Source organism: Melanotaenia boesemani, chromosome 10, assembly GCF_017639745.1.
Source record: "Melanotaenia boesemani isolate fMelBoe1 chromosome 10, fMelBoe1.pri, whole genome shotgun sequence".
NCBI lineage: Eukaryota > Metazoa > Chordata > Actinopteri > Atheriniformes > Melanotaeniidae > Melanotaenia > Melanotaenia boesemani.
This window is the reverse complement of record NC_055691.1, coordinates 18,679,487-18,700,842: the sequence shown is the minus strand read 5'-3', so window position 1 is coordinate 18,700,842 and position 21,356 is coordinate 18,679,487. Positions and strand designations below refer to the sequence as shown.

The 21,356-nt window shown below is 37.1% G+C and overlaps 1 protein-coding gene across 1 annotated transcript in view; it reads right to left on the bottom strand.

The window, feature by feature from the left end:
- Positions 1–21,121, bottom strand: part of lingo1a (leucine rich repeat and Ig domain containing 1a) — a 157,831-nt gene extending 136,710 nt beyond the window's left edge. Inside the window, exon 1 of the mRNA XM_041997745.1 lies at positions 20,830–21,121. The gene's annotated coding sequence lies outside the window, so the exon portion shown is untranslated. The remainder of the gene's footprint in view (positions 1–20,829) is intronic.
- Between the last annotated feature and the right edge of the window lie 235 nt (positions 21,122–21,356).

Sequence of the window (21,356 nt, the reverse complement as noted above, 5' to 3'; positions counted from 1 at the left end):
TGGAGGGCTTCAAGGAGATTTTGCTTCTCCTTCCTGACAGCTCAGGAAGACGAAGCAAATGCATGATCAAGACTGTGAAAAGTTGGGATGGGGTACTACTGACTTCATCTCGGGATACTGTGTGGTTTGGTGGAAGGAATACCTCAAAGACCTCTTAAATTCAACTGACATGTTTTCTGATGAGGAAGCAGAGTCTGGGGACTCAGGAGTGGGCTTTTCTGTCTTTGGGGCTCAGGTTGGTGAGGTAGTTAAAAAGCTCCTCTGTGGCAGGGCCCCAGAGGTGGATGAAATCCACCCAGAGTTTTTCAAGGCTCTGGATGCTGTGGGGATGTCTCTGTTGTTCAGTCCCTGTTGACCAGTGCACATAAGACTTTCAAATGACTTGCATGCAAAAACATTCATATTTGGAAATAAGGCATTAAAAATATCTTTCATGGAAAATGTATTCTAATCTGGCGCCAACTTATTTATGCCAGTAGGATTTATAAGTTCAATAAATCACTGATTGGCTGTTTCTGTATATTTTAGTTAGTTCAAAATAATGTGGAGGAAATCAGAAATTTTACCTGAAATCTAAGAAAAATACTTATAGTCAGGATTGTTTTAACAATAAGGAGGATTGTTGCACGTACACACTGAAACAACAATTAGTTTTTTAATGCCTGTCTACGATGAGGTGGACCACTTGCAGTACACTGATTATATCACTGTTGAATTGACTAGTAGTTTTAGTAGCATCAGTAATTAAAATTTTGATCATTGTACCTCTTATTGTAATTGATGTTCACAGCAATAAATCAAGATAAGTGTCCTGACATATGACTTAGACAAAACTATGCAGTACAGCTTATAAGCAATTAACATGAATAGATAACGATGAACAATGTGGAAAAACAACAAACAGAAAAGTGAAATAGCCCAATAAAATTCACACTACATGTGTTATTGCACATGTTCAGATAAAGCTGCAAATACAGAGACGAAGTGTACAATGTGTGTGTGTGTGCGAGTGTGTGTGTGTGTGTCGCTTGCTCTCCATCTTATCAGGAAGCCCCAGATGGAAGAACAATATGTGCAGAAAAATGACAGTATGTACAGCATGCCTGCCCGTTATTGTGTTGTCTCTACATTGCAGCGATAATCAGACACTGTTTTTTGACAGAGGCTGTACATACAGATTAAAGTTTTAAGGGTATACATCAGTTTCATACATAGCCTACTTCAAAATGATTTATCTGAGTTTTGTGTGTGTGTTTTTATTTTTTATTTTTTTTTGTATATTTGTGTAGTTTTGCTTTGAAATAACAGCTGTCTTTTAGAATACTAGTCTAATCTGATAAAAAGGTAATGCGATAATAGACACTATCAGCTGGGTCAAATCCAATATGTGTACAAAGAACCCTTGAAAAGAGGAATATGTCATGATTAACACAGTTAATACCTTTTTTAGAAACAGAGAGATAATGGGCAAATAAGATTCCAGGGCAGCAACACTCAGCTTTTACTTTATGTTAATAGTAATTATTCACATCTAAAACTCATATTAAATGGGCATCTTTTACCAAAGATTATTTTGTATAGTGAGTTTTCAGTAATTGGAATACAATGAGTTTAATCGAAGTTAAGTCAAAATATGTTTGCTGTATGTAGACAATTTGACAGTCATACTTTGCTGAAAGGGTATTTAGCATTAGCACTGTCCTGATTACACCACCTTCTACTAACACAGGTCAACTAAACTTTAATTTTAGTTGGAAAACCAATGATAATAGTTTCCAAATTTAATCTTTTTATGGAAGAGCTAAACAGATGCATACAATGTTCCACGATGAATTTCTGTAGGTTGATTTTCAGTCTTGTCACTCGGGTGATGTTAATTAGAAGAGGCTAAATAGTTTTTCTACTGTGCTCACTAAAAAGGTTTATGTTTTTGTTTAATACATTATTTATGGAAATTGAAAGAAAATAAATGTTTTTAATGATTTTAAACATCCAAAGAAGAGTGACCATCAGCCTTATTGAGTTCACATAGGAACAACGCCAGTTAGCAACCAGTAGCATCTTAGTGGGACTTAGTCAACACAATCTGAATTCTGCATCTGGTTGTGTCCGACTGTTACAACAGCTTCCTGCAAAATACTTTCACGGTCCAATAGACATCCCATAATATCGTCAGCTTCAAGGGGGCCGTCGGTTGACCAGGGAAGAAGAGGAATGGGAAGAAGAAGACGTCAAAGACAATAACTGCAGAGTTGGCAGGAGCTTTTGAATAAAGGCTGTGTGTGTCAGGCAATTACAAACAGCATTATAGTGATGCATTACCACCACCAACGGGTGTCTGAAACTGACGTCAACACACGGAAGTAACCTCTGAACTTGGCACTGTCTACTATTTAAGTACGTAAGAGACCATAAATGATCCTAAAATCTCTTTCCATTTGGCTGGAACTAGCTATTTAAAAAAATGGTGTTAAAAAACCCAGAAGAAAGCAAAAATTTACTGTCCAACATCACCTAACATAATTTCAAGCAAGTCAGTGGGTTGAGGAAGTAAAAGAAGACTGGAAACTGAAGAAGAAAAAAAGAAAAAACAAATAAAAAAGGTTTCTATTAGTTGATCAAAATTTCCTGTAAAATATACTCAATGCCTTTCTTGCTGGATATATTTCTTCTCCTGTAAGAGATATTGTTTCTAGCCTAGCTCGGCAGATCTCCTGCCCTGCAGCTGGCAAAGTCTTGTTTTCATGGTTGGTCTTTCAAGCCACTACTCAAAGAAGAGCTATGAAGGCCTCTTGATAACCCTCCAGACATGCCACATTTGCATGCCCAGCCTGTTGTTGATGTCTCTTTTGTTGTCTTTTTGCCTGTCTACTCTTTGCTGAGCTCCCTTCCAGATAAGCTTTTATTGTTTGTTCTCCTCCCACAACACTGTCCACCCTACTGTTCCCATCATCCTGCCTCCAGGCCATTTGCTCAAGTTCTCCTGAGCTTCAGCTGACACTGTCGCTAACTCCGCAATTGATATGAATTGGACAAACTGTAAGCCCAGGTGAGTATTGGCGAGAGGATCCATAATCCAGATTAAGGCTTTTCCCAGTATTTCACATATCAGTCACTGAAAGGAACCTCTCACTTTCTCTACCACAGAAAGACAGCAGCTTCACCATTTTGAAAGCTGCTACATAATACAACAGTGCCATTTCATTCTCTCCTCCTCCTTCTCTTTTTACACTTATTGGATTTCATCCGCTGTCTACTCCAACCATGATAATTTCTTTGCACTTTATTTCCTGCAACATCGTTCTGTTTGAACTGAAAATACAGTTCAGATTGCTGAGCTAAAACACCGTCTGACTGTGGCTTCAAGTTGTTTTTGAAGGCTTGGATTCCCATTGATACCTCATTTCAAGTATTCACTTAGATAACTGCAAAACACTTTGGATAGAAGTGACAAAAAATGGAAAATGATATGCATATTTTATGATAAATTAGAAAGGGCTGTACTACACACTCTCTTTCCCCATTGACAGACATACACACACACACACACACACACACACACACACTACATACCAGTCCATGGCTATGTTGTCTCATACAGGGCAAGTCAGATTAAGAGCAAAGAGAGGGCACTTCGATTACAGCAGTAAAATGACCCGCTTCACAAAAAGTTCACCTCATTTTGGCTGCAAATTAAATGTCAGCTTTGGTTTTGAGAGCTGAACAGGTACCGTCACAGAATGCCAATATAGTGTGTTCAATCTTCACTGTAAACTTTGTGACCCAAAATGTGTTTTTCTTTTTTTTTTTTTTTTTTTTTTTTAGCTAAATCAATTTAACTGTGGTTTTGCTTTTATTTGCTCTTTTTATGTACACTTACATAGACTGAGATGAAGTCCAAGTAAACCTGGAACATTTACCCCACCGCACACCTGTTAACAAATACCCCATACACAGGAACTGTAATTCTTTATTGCAGTCTTTAAATCAAAACTTTTGCCTCTTTAATCTTTGTACTTTCATGTAAAAGCTATTAAAACATAAACTAATTTGCTATAGCATTATGACTATCTGCTCTACATCATTTAGGTCCTCCCCTGCTGAAAAGTGCTCTGGCCAGTTAAGGCATGAACATACAATATCTTAGGTCAAGAATATGCTTGCTTTTAACCTCACATTCGCTTATGCAACCGGGTCTGCCTTGAGCTTAATTGGTCATCTACTTGTGTATTAAATTTGTTACTAGAAAACAACAGCAGCAGTATCACTGATAGTATGCAAGGTCTCTAAACAAAGCACACTGTGTCTTGCTATTTTTACTGCTGTCAAACCTGTACCCTGATATCCAGTCAAATTGGTCCCTACAGTGCCTCTACCAGTTACTCGCATGTTTCAGTTTGCAAACACATAGCATTACATTGTGAGGATATTGACAGATGATGCTTCAAACAAGTGCAAAATATGCAACACAGCCATGGAAAGCACACATGCATAATTAAAAGCAGTAATATTCTTGGCGCATTAGCAAAAGCTTCTTTTAGGCGGGGTCTTTGTGGATTGGCCTTGTTTCGTACAGATGCTATCAGTATCTATTCAATTAGCATTAGTTTGGAAACCTTTGGAAAGATTTTTTGTGGGATCCACTGCTGTTTTTTTTTTTAATTTTTAAGCAGTATAGCATTTTATTAATTTATTTATTTTTGAGCTTAACATTTAGTAGAATGAATTTTACATTGAATTTCAAATCATACTCATAAAACTGCAATTATAAAAATAAATAACTTTTATTTGACCACTGATTGACCAGAGGTGTGTGCACACACAACATCACTCCAGGGATGTTAACCATTCCCTTTTAAACGTAGGTACTTTTCTAAGTAACTCTATAACATCTACAATATGATCTAATGAATCACAAGAAGCTCAGCCTGTTATAGTTTGTTGTCAATCCTCTTCACAAACTGATCCCTGCCAGTTCACCAGTGCCACTTGGATGGATCTCACCCAATTTGGCCTAAGTGTGGAAAGCTGACCTGAGTCTGGCCCAATTATGGTCATTAAAGCTGAAGACTGCAGATGCAGTGAGCCTCCCACTCCCTAAGCCTCCCCCATCTAAAGCTTCTTTCTTCAGCTCCTTGCTCCCTGCCAGAGCAGGTGGGGAGTAACGCAGCATTAACACCATGCTATGGATGGGGATGACACTCATTTACTAACATGTGCTATGAACACGTGTCATATTGCACAATTGCACTTCCTCTAAGAAATGATAGAAGCAGTCACAAACACCATTTCGCACATTACAGACAAATCTGACTGTTAACTGTCTGTTATAGAATTACATAAAATGTACATACACAAAACTGAAACTATAAACTGCATATATCTATACCCTTATTTTAGGCTGCTTACTACCAACTACAGACTGCAGAAACAGTCAAGCAAATCTCTCCAGAGACTCCTCCAAAGGAGGGTTAGGGTGGATACCACAGACAAGTCTAGACTCTTTGTCTGAAATGAGGCTTCAGGTCTCAGTGGGACTACCTGTATAAATAAAGGTTCAATAAAAAAATAAAGGAAAATAAACAACATCTGATAGATCCAACTGACATGTGAATAAAGCTGTTAGCAGAGGGAAAGTAATTGATATAAAATAGATATCATAATGTATGAAATTCGGTGGCCAGTGTTTTAATCAAAACCTATACTTTACCTACGACCTATATAACAAGTTCCATATGGGTACCTAAATCCAACGCTGAAAATCAAGAGCATATCCAACCATTCAAAGTTAATTTTTGTACATCTGACTTAGATGCTTTGTTAAATATAATTTAATGACTGAGCTGCTACAGCTTATTAGTTTAAAATGGATTAAATGAGGCTAAATTTTAACTAAGCAGAATCAATCTGAATCACAAACACACACTTCAGATATATATATATATATATATATATATATATATATATATATATATATATATATATATATATATATATAAACTATATATATATATATATAAACTATATATATATAACTTGCTGTCATTAGTGGGCATGCATGTCCTATTGATAATCTGAAAACTATGATAACTAGTTAATTAATTAAAGGGCAAATCTGTTTATTAATACTAGCAGCAGTTCACAGTTTAAACTGGACAAACTTTAACAAACTTTGGAGGCAGCTTCTTTAACACCCAGACCAATATGGTTAACTGTAGAGGCAGATTTTAGAGGTGATCCTCAGCTCTCTATTACCCTTGTTTTGCAGGTCAATCCACAGAGTGATAACTTAGCATCTTATTGGCAATAATACAGTTTTCTGAGTACCCATGTAGCTCACTAATCTCCACAGTGTTATAAAGAGCCAACATGGCTCTTTATAACACTAATCCAGAGTGTGTAGATCCAGTACATATGTGCACAAACATTCTCCTTGCAACATCTGTATGAAATTATTAGCTTGGGCCTACAATCAACTTATCATATTTCTGGCTGTCCTTGTTGTTCCATTTTAAACCTCATCAAAAAATGTATCCAATTCTCCACAAGCCATTATTAAGCATGAATTTCAACAAGTAGTTTATGTTCTACTAAATCTTTCAGGATGTATTTTCATGATGAAAATGCAGAGTAGTTTAGATACAGAGCTGATGTATTCAACATTAATGTCAAGTAGGTCTGTCTATAGCATTGGGGGTGGGAAAATCATGAAAAGCACTTTCACGCTCTCATTCCAAACTTCTGTCTTTTAAGATGTTCTAAGAAATTAATTTCCAACATATTTCCATCCAAACCTGATTTAGCTCAACTTTGACTTTCAGCCAAGCATGGTACCATGTTCTAATTTCATACATACTACATACTTATTCCACACGCAGTTATTTATGACTGGATCCCTTTGCCTAATAAATAAATAAATAATCAAGTTGTTTTATATTTATATATATATATATATATATATATATATATATATATATTCTAGTACTTGTGTATAAATTTCAGTGCAATGACAGATATAGGTAATATTTATGGGGGAAAAAATGATTAAAAAACCACAACAGCAAATACATTTTTGATTTATTTGTAAGGGACCTTGTAGGACTAACTGCAACCTTTAAGTGACACATATCCACGATGCACTGACAGGAATGTTATGATATTCAATCCTTGATACTTAATATCGCTAAAACAAAACGTGTACTGTATTGATTTTACACATACTCCTCAAATACTTGCACGTGGAGCTTTCTCCTGACGTGCTGATCCAAAAATAGAGCTCCGGGTGCATCATCCATGATAATTAGAGATATTGGCAGCTTGCTTTTCCCAGTGTTTTCACTCTCTTCTGATGCTCATCACAGTGGAGACTTCAGTGCAGACGGGGCTGGGAAATGATCCAGGAATGCATCTCGTGGAAAAAGCATCTCTCACCCAGCTGTGCTTATGTAACAGACTAGCTCGTTTGAGCCTCAAATTAATCTAAAACAAATAAATACTGTTTCCATGGTTTAATTATATCCTTTTTTTAAGCATGTTTCTAAGCAAGCAATGACTGTCACAGCTTTTGAGATATTAGTCACAGAGCCAAATTTGTAAAGAGTGTGTTTCCAGAGTAATGAAGTAACACATAAAGACACACACAGAGGGATGAGGGAGAGGTCTTAACTATCCATATTAACATTTTTTAATTTACCTCCAACTGTGAGTGTGTTTGTATGGGGTAAGATCAATTTCAACATTAAAAAGTCAGCCAACATGCTAACTCAATGACATTTCTAATTTTCAGAGGCTGCATGCATATGAATATTGCATACAGATGATCTCACTTTTATTGAACATCAAAGCCAACAAATGTCAGAAACACAACCTGCTGCGAGTAATAGATATCCTAAACTATAAGTTGCCATTGAATTAGAGGACATTATCAACAATTGTTGAATTCTCACATGAACTCACTGGTCTGAGTAATAGCCTCTCAAGTATAATCATTGGATTTTTGACAAATTATGAATATGTCGTTTGCAGTTAATATCCATTTGAAAAGATAGATTTGGAATAAATAATACATAATATGTGACTAAACCTTTGCATGTTCTGCACAATGGATACACATTAGAAAATTTTCAAATTAAACTTCTCTCAAAATTCTGTTCTTATTTTCTGCATGTGCCAGCAATCAAAGAAAATCTATTGAGGCTCAATCCACAACGATCGTTTGACCTTTCATTTGGCTGTTAGATAAAACCAGGAGGTTAGACGAAATGCTAAAGATTTTGCAGAATGAGACTGAAAGGTTGTTTAACACAATCACGTAAGATCTCAGATGTGACACACAAAATCTATAAAAATTAAGTAAGAATTGTGTCCAATGCAAACAATCCAGGTGTGACTGCACATTCTCTGCTCAGGGAGAAGATTCTTTGCTGGTAGCAGTATCGCTTGACTACGACTGAGTAACAAAATTTTTGAAACATGTATGGAAGAAAACCAGAGCTTCTTTTTCCTAAGTAACTCTAATAATCACAAGAAGTTTGGCTTATGTGCCTGCATTTTCTAAGTGGATATGAACATGAAGAACAAAAGAATGTTATTCGTGTATACTCAAATAGCTTTTCAGAGACACTCTCCACATTAAGATCAACAAAATATACAATGCCATGTTTCAGAGTACTTACTCTGGACCGGGACTTTATAAAAAGGAACTCAGGCTTTATTAAGAAGAGGAAATTAGATTATTCATAATAAGATTAGATCAGATCATAATATTATAGCTGTAAACATTTTTGTACAAATTGTTCCTGAGATATGAAGTGATTAGTCGTGAAACTCATTTTGGTGCACCTGTATGCTGAGATAACAGTTAAGTTTTCACCCAAAACAGGAGATGTACTTTGTGCTTAAATGCAACAGTGTTCGGTTTTAAAATTTACCAATAAGTGCACAGCACAATTGAGTTTTGATATTAATTTATAGGCAAAGCCTAAAATAAAACATCTGATGATTAGGTTGTGTTGGTAATTAAACAGCCTACTTAAAAGATCATTTAATCATTCTCATCAACTGACAAAAATACGTAATAAAAGAGAAAGAAATCACACATCTATCAGAGGTATGCATTAAAATAGCCCTTGATCTAAACGTAAATTCCAATATTTTGAAGTTAATATCTGATTAATGTAAAAGTTATTCCAGATAGAGGCTCTTTTATTTGTTCAAATTTTTTGGGACCTTGTTGGATTTAAGCCAACTCAGGAGATGTTCTTGTTAGAGATGAAATAACAGCTTAGCTTGGTTTAGCTTGAGCATTAAAAACTAATATTGTAAATGATTTTCTTTCCTTTATCTTTACTGATAGACGTTTTATTTAATATTTGACCATTCTGATTTGTTCCTCTTTGTTTTCCCATCCTTAAGCAAGATAGTCTAGAGAAGAACGGCTGGTAGTAGATGACGATATCAAAAAGATAAAGTGGTTATAAAATGTGTTTATCTTTGACACAACTCCAAACCAATCATTGATAGATAGTTTAAAAATCCAAATGCTGGCTGGTAGATATTTTTAATGACGAATCTAAAAGGCCCAAGCTAAAACACATCTTGTTGTATAATAGAACTGGTTCATTTAGTTTCATTTAGTCATATGCATCATAAGTAAGCCTATGATGCAAAGTACAGCAGCATCAGCAGGAATGGGCTTAATCAGAACAAGGTGATGTCGTTTAAGAAGAGATTGACTGTGATAGATGTTCACATGTGTCTAAAAGTCTTCCATCCAGATTTAAAGAGATGAGATTGCAGCCCCAGGGAGCATATTCTGACACGTTCACATGTAAGTCATTTATTCTGGGATATAACTTAAAGAAGTGGAATATAACTTGTGAAGAGGAATATGTCATTTACATACTCGTTTCAGCGTCTGCTCTACAGTTTAGGCCACATTGTAATTCTGAAAATGTTGCAGTGCAGTGAGCGACGATCCTTTTCATCTCTACTGTGGCATCAGCGATGGTAGCCAAATAAAGTGCAGCGTGATGGTCTAGCTTCTTCTTCTTTTTTTTTTTTTTTTTTGGAAAGTATTTGAATTAATGAACTAAATAATGCAGATTCACAAATCTTTCATTTTGAAGATCAGCAATAATGTCTCACTGACATTAGATTTGCACTTTGAACACATTCTCCAGTGAGCCAATGCATCTTAGATGAAAACCAGGGCAGCTAAGCAGGCATATTGATATGATTTTTGTAGAACAACAAAGGGTCAGGGAGGGGTGAATCCTTTTCCCTCAGACTGCAACACATAAAAATCAGTTCTGTGTTGACCCAGTAATGCATCCAAATACACAAGATAAAAGCAGTGCCTGAATTATTTATGAAAATCTACAATTTATGGCATTTAGATTTGCTCAGCCAGCCAGAGGAAGTGAACAAATATTGCCCGCTTGTCCTTCACAAACAACTGGGGGGTAAGGGCATACACTCACTACTGCAGCAGACTACAGTTGTTTTTGACAAATCCCAAGGGTGAGTAAATGTGCATGTTGTGGACATGTTGTAGACAACTGTTTTAAAAAGAGGGGTTTTCACCAAAAAATTCTTCAACTAGAATAAAACAAGTAATGTAATGAATTCATAACTTGGGTTTTAATGAACTTTGGTTCTGTGGGTCTTATTAGTCGATGCAGATGAATTCCTGAGGACAATATCACCCCTCTCAAAATGAGATATCATAATGCTGGATGGCATTTACTTTAGTTCTTGATATTGATTTACATCAACTGATTGAGACAAAAAGATGAGTTTCAGTACAGTTATGGCAGTAAAGGTAGAGATAAATGATTATTTCCATTTGTCAGTTTTTCTGTTCTCTTAAAGGAGCAAAAAAAAAAAAACAAAAAAAAAAACAGACAATCTTAATCAAACTTGGTGGAGAACTGGAGTGATGATAAGGACAGGAACTCATGAAGTTTTGGTGCCAAATGTTTCTCATTTAGTGTGCTCTCATTGCTTGAACCTATACCAGCCACTTAAAGGAGGCTAAATACTTTTTTTTAGATCATAGTGTAGCAAGTCCAAGTCCAGGCAGGTGGGGGATAAATTCACATCTGGATTTCAGGTCAGTGATGCGGTCAAAGTAAGTCACCTAAAAGTTGCTTCCAAATAAAGTGTTTTATTCATAACATTTTGTTTGTGTCATATGCATATATGAAAATATAGATGTTTTCAGCTTATGTGATTGTGTTGAAAAATAATTACAATTTTTAATAATAAAACATGACATAGCATATCTGAGAAATAAGCAAAAGATTACTGTATGCTGATATGTCATCTCTGTGAGTATTATACTTGTATTAAAACAATCTGATGTGAATCTGTATGTTTATTAGTATTGTTGTATATGGATAGTACTATTATAAATTTTCATCTTGCTGAACTAAACTATGTACATTTGAGGTATTATGTCATGTAATTATTTTATACTTACAGTTTGTGTTTACCAAACACACACAGAGTTAGAACAGTAAATGGCTCAGACAAGTAAACAATGGAGCATTAATACATTTATGCATTTTTATGGTTTCTTTTTTTACTTTAGTGTTCAAAGTAAATCTAGTTTTCACAAGAAGCTGTGCAGTATGAGCAATGGGAGAGGCTGGAAACTGGTATGAGTGGGTGCAACACAAAGGTACGTGGAAAGGTGTAAAGGTAAAACACAGCACTTTTTATTGAGGTAAGCATAAGTAAAGAATAAAAGCTGAAATCAAACGTAAACACGTGCTGAGGTTAGTGAAGCTGCTGAAAGAAAAACAAAAGGTTAAAGTTAAAACTATACACAAATCCCGCCAAGTAAACCATACAGAAGTCATACAAACAAAGGAGTGCCCATAACTCGGCGTAATAACTAAAGAACAAAAGGTGCAGTAGTTCCAATAAACTAAAGGAACACGATCACCAACAAATAGCCTAACCTACCCCAACACAACACAAACAAAGGTTAAACACCAAGGTTAACGAAATGACAGAACACATAGCAACCCGAAGCACAACTCAAACCTAAACTGTGTGTGAAACGAAGGTAAGCCCAAACTAACAAGACTATTATTATATCCCCAAGGGAAACACGAACAGCCAGGTTTAACCCTGCTGTGAATACAAAATAGTCTAACACAAAAAGTTACCATTTAGTGCTGTGCTGTCTAGCTTCTCCCTCCTAAATGATCTCTGCAGCAGCCCTTTATTTCAGGGACTTCGGCAAGCTGCAATGTGGTTGGCTGGGTGATAAGCCAATCAGCGGGGAGGAGACAGGGGGTGTGTCGGGTCTAGCCACTCCGAACAGACATCAGGGCCTGGCATTTGCATACAGGCCGAGCCACAGTTGTCAGCAATGAGCAGCATCCGTAACACTCTCCCCCTAAAGTTTCAAAAGCCTTTCTCAAGGTTTTTGAAACAAAGAAAAATACACAGATTGGTCAAATCTCTTCCACACAAACAAAATGGGCATAACACAGTCATTTCACGAATCCCTTTGAATTGCTTGGGAACACACGACCACTATAACAAAGTGCACAGAACACACAAAAACCCACGAAAGCAGCCAGAGAACACATCCTCCCAAACACGAAGGGCAAGGGCATTTACATACACACATTTTGTTCAAAACCCAAAAACCACGAATGGTGAAATACGAATTGCCCAGACCACACGGCCATCACCAAATCCCTTGAATGCACACGAAATGGCCGAAGACGAGTTCTCTCTGCATCAAGTCAGGCACCAAGCACTAAAATGCATCCCACCAAAGAAGCGAACAAACACTGCCAGATAACAGCCGAAAAGGGGGGGGTCTGAACTCATGCAGCATGACAAGCTTGTTGTGCTATTATGAGACCTACGTCACTTCCTTTCTTTGGTTAAGTGGACGGTCCCTTTGCTTTCACACTGTAAGCAAAGTGCACCAGGGTTCACTTGTAAGTGAACTAAGACCCCCAGATTTCAAGCGGACCAGACTTTGCTTCTTTGGTCTGTACCAGAGTGCAAATGAACATTCACATTGCTTCAAACAAAATATATGGAAGCGGACCAAAGTTTGTTTAAAGACAGCACCAGTGTAGTAAATGAATTCCTCTCAATATGGGAAATGAAGAAGGAAGAAGGAATTGATTTACTGAATTGGAATGGAAAACAAAACCAAGTAAAAAGGTGAACAGAAATATTAGAGCTTTCTGACAAAACTTTTTAAGAGCTGCTGTTGTTAATGTTGATTTGGCATGTTGAGGTGCACAATGGGTAAGAGAGACATAACTTTTGACTTGTTTTTTAAAGGGAAAGAGAAGGCTAAAACACAAGAGTTTAATGATTTGACTTGAGTTTCAGTTGTTTTAGTTTCAGCTGTTTGACAGTAACACAAACTATGAACTCAGTAAACTCATGTAATATATTGCGTCGCTTATTTTTAGTTAGGATAGTTAAATAGTTATAGAAAAAAGATGCAATTTCAGTAATTTGCAGGCATAGCTCCAGTATAGCTCTACATGTACCAATCTGGAATAAAACAACAAAATAAAAATAAACAAATAAATAAATAAAAAACTCAACACTATTTACTCAGAATATCCTAGCTCTGAGTTGTGAAAAGGTGTGATTTTAAATACATTAGTGTTCAATTAGCTTACATTTGCAAAATTGGTCTGCAGCATTTCTATCCCCTTTCTGCCACTGTCAAGTGTATTAAAGCTTGTTTAATTGAATTTAGTTTTCATCATCACAGAGAGTTTTACACTTACAAATAAAATCCCTGCTGTAACGCGTTGTTACTGGGGATTGCTAAATTAAAAATGACTACTGCAAAACAAGCTGAAAGCTTTTTTTCCTGCTCTTTTTGAGGAGGCTATTCCTGTGTGTTAAATTGAGTGTCACTAGAGGGTACACTGGGATGAGAAGCTCAAATCCGCTGTACGTGACAATGCTAGCACACCACTATGGACACCATTAGCCATGAATTGCTGTAACTAATTTGCCAGCTTCATTTCATGCATCATGGTAAATCATGGAACCACATCGGTAATAACTATTATTTGCTATAATGGCCTTGAGAATAGCTGCCTTGGAAGTTTAGGAAAAAATTGAGTTAATTTCTCATTTGGTGATGGGTGGTATCAGTGCTTCTTGGCAGTGAGAGGAGAGGCATTCATGGGGAGCGTGAGTCACTCTTGGATGCAAGTCACTTACTGCATGACAAGCTTTTATTGCAGCCATGTGGGGCAGAAATTACTCTGGCTAGCCACATGCCATATTTGTAAATGCATGTATGTATGTGAGTGGGGAAAGAGGGAGAAGTTGCTTAAAAATAACCAAATAAAACCAGTAAATGAGCAGAATACTTCCAGTCCTAACTACCACGAATCAGCTTTTTAATTTGACATAAAAGGATACAGTTAGGCAATAACACAACAATAACACAATTCATGATTTGAGCTCTGCATACCACCACATTGCATTTAAAATTAAACAACTGAGATGTAATTGATATAAAAGAAGCAGACGAGACCCTACTCGTACTTTGACTTATTAAAGTTCATAGTGGAGTAGAGTATTTCACACAGATATGTGCTCCCTAAAAGACATACAGTCTGCTTGAACGTCCTGGAAAGCTCAGGGTGGGCAATTCTACCAAAAATGGTCCAATCTTGCCCGCTTTTCCACTCACCTTATTTATATATTGGAGCCCAAAATACACAAATTCCCTTAATTCTCCTTATTTTCTGACAGTTTAGAATGTACATTTAGAATTTTTATCATTGGGTGTCCAGAAAGAAAGTTATTACTGGTATTATTTTTAAAAATCTCAATTTTGGCCTTATTTAATGAGAGAAACTGATTTTGGTCGTGCAGGTGCCTCGTCACAAACAAAGCCACTTGATCCTCTCAACATGTTTGTATATGAGGCCAGAGATGTTCATCTTCCTCTGTTTTAGCTTCACAGACAGCTGCCTCTGATATTTTTCATGTGTTTCATTCCCTGCCTGCTAGATGTGAAGAGTTTGTGCTGCTATGCTGCCATGGTATGTGTGCTGTACTCATGTGACAGCAAGTTCAGTGACTCCATAAAAAGGTACAATTGAGATAAATGCGTGGGCCGAACAAATACTAAACTTTGATGTCGAATAGGGGGCCACAAAATATCGTCGAACGCAATTTTGAGACCCAGTATGTACAGCATAACTTTGTGAAAACTGCTTTTTTTTCTGCTTAGCTAGCCTCTAGCTAATACAGATCAAAAGTTAAACAGCATTTTTAATGTTAGATAAAACCACATGCCTCTACACTGGAACCTCTTTTCTTCCTCCTCTTTTCTAAACTTTCTGAAAGCTGTTCCTGAACACTTGGATGAGTTGTTGATATTAACCTCTACCTGAGATTCGTCCCACCCGAACTCCTCCCTCCCACTCTCGTAGAGCACGGAGCAGAACAGGTTCTGGTCAAGTCAGTCAAATAAGGAGTCATCTTTTTAATTTTAAGACAGAGCATAAGGAGAGTTTGCCAGCAATAAGTGGAAAGTCACCATTTCTAGATTGGAGGAATTAAAAAAATGGCTATGTGAAGAACTAGAGGTGTAATTTCATTTAAAGTATAGCATGACGTCACACACCGTCTCTCTGTGTTGATCTCCAGCCCTGTGTTTGCCAGGTGGTCCAGCCGCGAATTCATGTAAGTATATGTAAATTGCTGCCTCCTCCCTTCTCTCTGAAACCTCGGTCCTCCTTCCCAATGAAAGGCTTCAGCCAGCAAGCAGTGGCAGCGCATATTTTCAAAGCAAAATGCTGGCGACCGGAACAAAACATTGATCAGAAGACAACAAGGAACTGACATTTAAAAAAAAACAGCAGTCTTTGGTGATATAGTTGTCGGATAGAGAAAGGAACATAGCCCGGATTAACATTGACCTAGTATTTTCAAAGAGGAAAGCATTTTGAGAGCTAAAGAAACTACAATTTGACTTGAAACTAGCTCTTCTCCTGGACAGTAAGTAATAACATAAATGTTATAAATTTCTTAAGCATGTTTCACAAAATGATAATGTTTTGTTTAGTGTGTTTGCACTTTTGTTTGCGAACAAGGCGAGTGTGGGGACGAGATAGAGGGAGGTGTGGCTCATTACACACTTTGTTTTGGTCTACAGGCAGCGCAACAACAACAAACTTTGTGGTGAAACAGTTTCACTTATTGCCACTTTAATTTGATTTTCCATCAACTTTGCTGAATCTGAGGAGAAAGTACATCACTGTAACTTCAGATCATCAATAAACACCAGTGACCCAGAAGTGTTGGAAGCTGTGCATGCTTTCACAATCTTACTGCCTTCAGTGTTTTACAGAAAATATGGTGTACTTTGGGTCATTAAATGTTCCGTCTTTTCTATACTTTTTTCTTCCCATCCCATGATCTTGATGATGAGTTTCATCTGTCCACAAAATCCTGTTCCAGTTTTTGTTAAAGTCTAAACTGGACTTTTGATTCTAAAGGCTGATCAGTGGTTTGCATCCTTTGGGGAACCCTCTGCATATGCCCTCATGAAGTCTTCTCTTTATGGTGTGTTTATCGTGCGTTCCTGTTGACCTCGGATCCCGGAATTCAGAAGAATGTTTGCCAGAAATGATTAAGTCATCTTGTTTTTTCATACAACGAACTTGTAAATTTCAGAGAACCTGGAGATTCCACCTGGTACACTTGTAATCCACTGCTGTCTTCTTTAGAATATATTTTGTGCCCTTTATGTTTCTGGTATAAACAGCAGTGAGTTAATTATGCTTTTAACAGCGGGCTTGTTCGTGAAAAAGCATGTCAGTATGTGTGGTTTATCAATGACTATGAGCAAAATTTGGTGTTCTCATTGTGAACATCTTTACAAAGGGTTTGTGATTTTCTGGTTTTTGTACTGCATTTGTAGATGCTCACAAATTGACTGTTTAAGAGGCATCCATTATTTTCCGAGATGGTGCTATCCACTAATAATGCCACCAACTCCCGACCGCTCATAATTGTGAGACAACTGGAATGCATTAGATACTGATACACCTACTTTCTGGAGAGTGCTCTGCACTTGGGTGGATGTTCTTAAGGATTTTTCTTCTCAGTGTGGAAAACATCCTGTAAACATCCACCTTTGTTCTCTTCCACCGACGTCCAGACTTTTGTGAATTCCCAAGCTCACCAGTGCACTCTCTTTCTCTCGGCATGTATTAAACTGTTGATTTTGTAACTCCTAACATTTCTACCGTCTCTCTAAAGGATTTCTTCCTTTTTCAGCCTAAGGACAGTCTGTTTCACATTAATTGAGAGCTCATTTGACTGCATGATGTAGGTTCACAGCAGCAGCTTTTAAGTGAAAATGCCACACCTGGAATCAAGTGCAGAACTTTTACCAACTTGACTGATGATGAATTAATAACCGAAGAGCCCATGAAGCCCATTAATCATCTTTAAAACTTTAGCTATCCATTTTAATTTTGGTCCCTTGAAACAAAGATAGCTACATATTAAAGAGCTGTAATTTCAAAACCTTTCCTCCATCTTGGATGCAAATAACCTGAAATTTAAAATGAGAGTCTGCACTTTACATCTATATTGTTTAGATAATGTTATGTTGAATATGCTGTGCTTAACAGAAAACATAACAAAAATTGGGTTTTATATAGAGACCTGACTGTATCTTCCTCATGCATTCTTTCATCTAAAGATCATCTAAGCATTAACAAAAGCTTCAACTAAAATCATGTTTATTTAAAACATATAAATCCATCCTGATCCTGCATTTAGACATTTCGGCATCCCAATTTCTTAAGCTGACAAACATTGACTATATAATATGTGATATGCTAATTAGGCATAACCATTTAACTGTATGCAATTGAGACAATCTGAATGCATTTGCATTGCTGTGCCAGAGTCTTCCACCACCTCTCATTTCTTCATACATTGCTATAAAGAAAGGATATGGGTACAGCAATTTATTAAAGCTTAAATATAAATGGAATGTTAATGGAAATAAATTTTTTAAAAAAAAACAACAACAACAAAAAAAAGAGAGTTCAGACAATCTTAGCAAACTGGAAAGTCCATTTTTGGTATGACAAATTCATTCTTAAAGAGACCTTCGAATTTCTTTAAATAGTCTTCAGAAATAGTTCTCCAGGTTTCTTAAAGGACACATCTCAGCTTATTTTTGGATTTTGGTTGCCTTTTGTCCCATTTTTTGTCTTGATGATCTCACAATGCTTCAGTACTGTTGAGGTCCAGGCTCTGGGGAGGATTTATTGCTCCATAAAACCTGTTTTCACTGTTTTGTGTCATTTGGCATACCTCTCTGATTTTTGATTTTGTTACACAACCTTCAATGACATAAAAATGTAATCTATGATTAAAAACTGTGTTTCTATTGGTATCTAATCACTTTACTAAAATAACTGTGATGGTTTTATTCTCTTAGAATGAGTCAATCATATCTACTTGCCATGGGTCCACATGAATGGCAGTTGCCATATTTGTGCCACCATCTGAATGGATAAACAACGCTGTGTGTTAGGTGAGAAACCTATTAGCTTTAAAACTGTATTGCTGGCTTTGTTTTATGGGTGCTAGAGCACCATTTGGGATGAGTAACACATTAAAAGGACCACAGAAGAAGACAGTACACATGGACACAATGCTGACGTAGTTAGTGCAGTCATTGCTGCGTCTGAGGTCAGTGGATCCAGTCACAGATGTAAAACATGTTTATGTCTGAAAACATTTTGGCCACTGACAGCTACCATCAATTAACAACTCTGCGTGGTATTTAACATCATTGCTGTGCCCATATATGTACCACTAGTTGTTAGTAATTCTTACACACTGTACCTTTAAGAAAGGCCTCATGACATCCACCCTTCCATGGAAACTGAGCAGTAGATTGATCAACTGAAGGGTCAGATGCATGTGTGGTTTATTCTAACATGTTTCCAGCATCTTTTTGATGCAAAATTGCTATTTCATTTTTGTCAAACTGTTATCTTTGGCTTTGCTGACTTATCCCAAAAAAAATATTTTTTTTTAGCCAGCTGCTAGTGTAGTCAACACTGGCCGACGTCCTAGGTTTTTTTTATTATTTATTTTTATTATTATTATTATTTTTTAATAAATCATTCAAAGGTCAGTATGTGAACAAAATAATATCCACTGGTAAAAGAAAAATCTACATTTATATGGATTTCTGGAATGAGCAAAAAAGCAGCCAATGTCAAAAAAAAATAAAAAAATTAGGTTGCTCATAAAGGCTGGGCAAAGTATTACTAGGAACATCTTTAAAATATTACAAGACAGTCTAACACCATGAAAAAAAATACAGAAAAATGAGGGGTGGCTCAAGACTTTTACATGGCACTGTAAATGTCACAATGACTTATTATTACCCTTGCCAATAAAACTCTAAATCCTCAACACACCCAGTAAAAACACGAGTCTCTCTGTTACACCTGTGTTTTAATTTGCAGTCGTATCAGCCAACCCTGGCTATGTGCTGGGACGGAATTATAAATAAAACAGAAGCAGAAGGTCTATCCAAGGTGGGGTAATTTGATTTATCTTTTATTATTTTCCCATCTATGTGTGTTATCATGGTTTCTTCTCTGAAATGGGAAATGAGATAAATATTGATGGCCCATGCAGGAAATGCATCTAGGCTGATGTAAGATGCCGATCCTGGCCTTCAGTATCTATCACATGTTTTCCCTTGGAGAGAATATGTGTGTAAACTGACCTCCTGCCAAAAGCCAGAAGCCAAGATGATGTTAGGTTACTTGAAAGTTAAAAGTATTAGCATCCTCTCCTTGTCTGGGTCCAGCCCTCTTTTAATCTGTCGTTGGTATGTTCTCATTTATTTATTTTCTACTTTATACAACTAGTTTGTACAGACCCCCACCCCCCTGTCCTTTCTCACAACACTCTCTTTCCCTTAGAAACCAAGGGTATATATATATATATATATATATATATATATATATATATATATATATATATATATATATATATATATAAGAAAGCACAAAAATAATTAAGTGCCAGCCATTTCAAATCAGTGCTTAATGATGTATTTGCAAGTAAAACTGCCATCAAAAGGCCCCATCAGGAAATGAGCAGGGAGAGAAGCTGCAATTCTGCACCCTAACTCAAGCCAAGAAAGCCCCCACGAGAATACATAGATGCAGGAGGCAAGCATCCAAAAAAAGAATCTAACTTCCACCTTGTTGCATCACACATAGTGTGCAAACACAAATTCATGCATTTTCTCCATCACTGTGAACAGAGGGCAGAACAGATGCACCTTTTTAATTCTGCACACCTACCAATCAGATTCCACCTCCTTATTATGACAAAGTAGCACCCTGTCAGCATTCACACAGCCAAAACTAATACCATCATTCACAGGTACACCAGGCAAAGTTGTCTGTAAAGGATGGGAGCTGAAAATAACAGCAGATCAATAGCAAGTACCAAGTGGAGCATTTTCTCCCTCCTCAGCCTCTGACAGCATGACCAACACTGCTGGTGTTGGTACACAGTTATATTCCCTGCTCTTTTCCCTGCGCTCTCAAACCGGCCGATATACATGTTCTTCTTCTTTCCATGTCCTACTTTAAATAGCCAGCTTTGCTTCCCTATTCGATAGGGCACACTGCATTTACCTGTCAATTTGTTATGGGAAGTGAATCAGGGAGGAAGTGCAAGAAGGCAGAAAGATATACAGAAAGAGTAAGAAGTGAGGAGAAATAGAGTGAGAGAGAAAGATACCCTTACCAGAGCTGTAATGAAGGAAATCCAGAAATTGCCAGCTTCCATTCACAGTGGTTACTCATTAAATCCAATAGATTCCATTGAGATGCTGCCCCAAGAGGAGGAAAATGAGATTCTGTGATGGCAGGATTTTGGAGTGATGTTAAAAAATGTGGTAAATATGGAGATGGAGATGGATCTGACATCCGAGTCCAGAGCACTTCATGAGTCCTTCCCGTCAGCTGCGAAGCCACACGTGTACACACTGACACATACGGTTCACACAGAGAACCACACACATGGGGAGGGTGTATCCGCTGTTAGTCTCAGCCAGGAAAGATTGAAGATAGGTGGAAGGAGGGATGGAGACAGAGAGAAAGAGAGACACAGAGGAAGGCAGGGGATCCGGAGAAGAGCAAGGTGGAGGGAGGAGCTGCAGTGTGTGATGAGAGATTGGTAGAGGGGAGGGGAGGAGAGATTCTCTCCATTCCTCCTTATTTCTCCCTCAATCTGAACTACAGTGTGAGCTGCACAAACCTAACAGCGGGAGT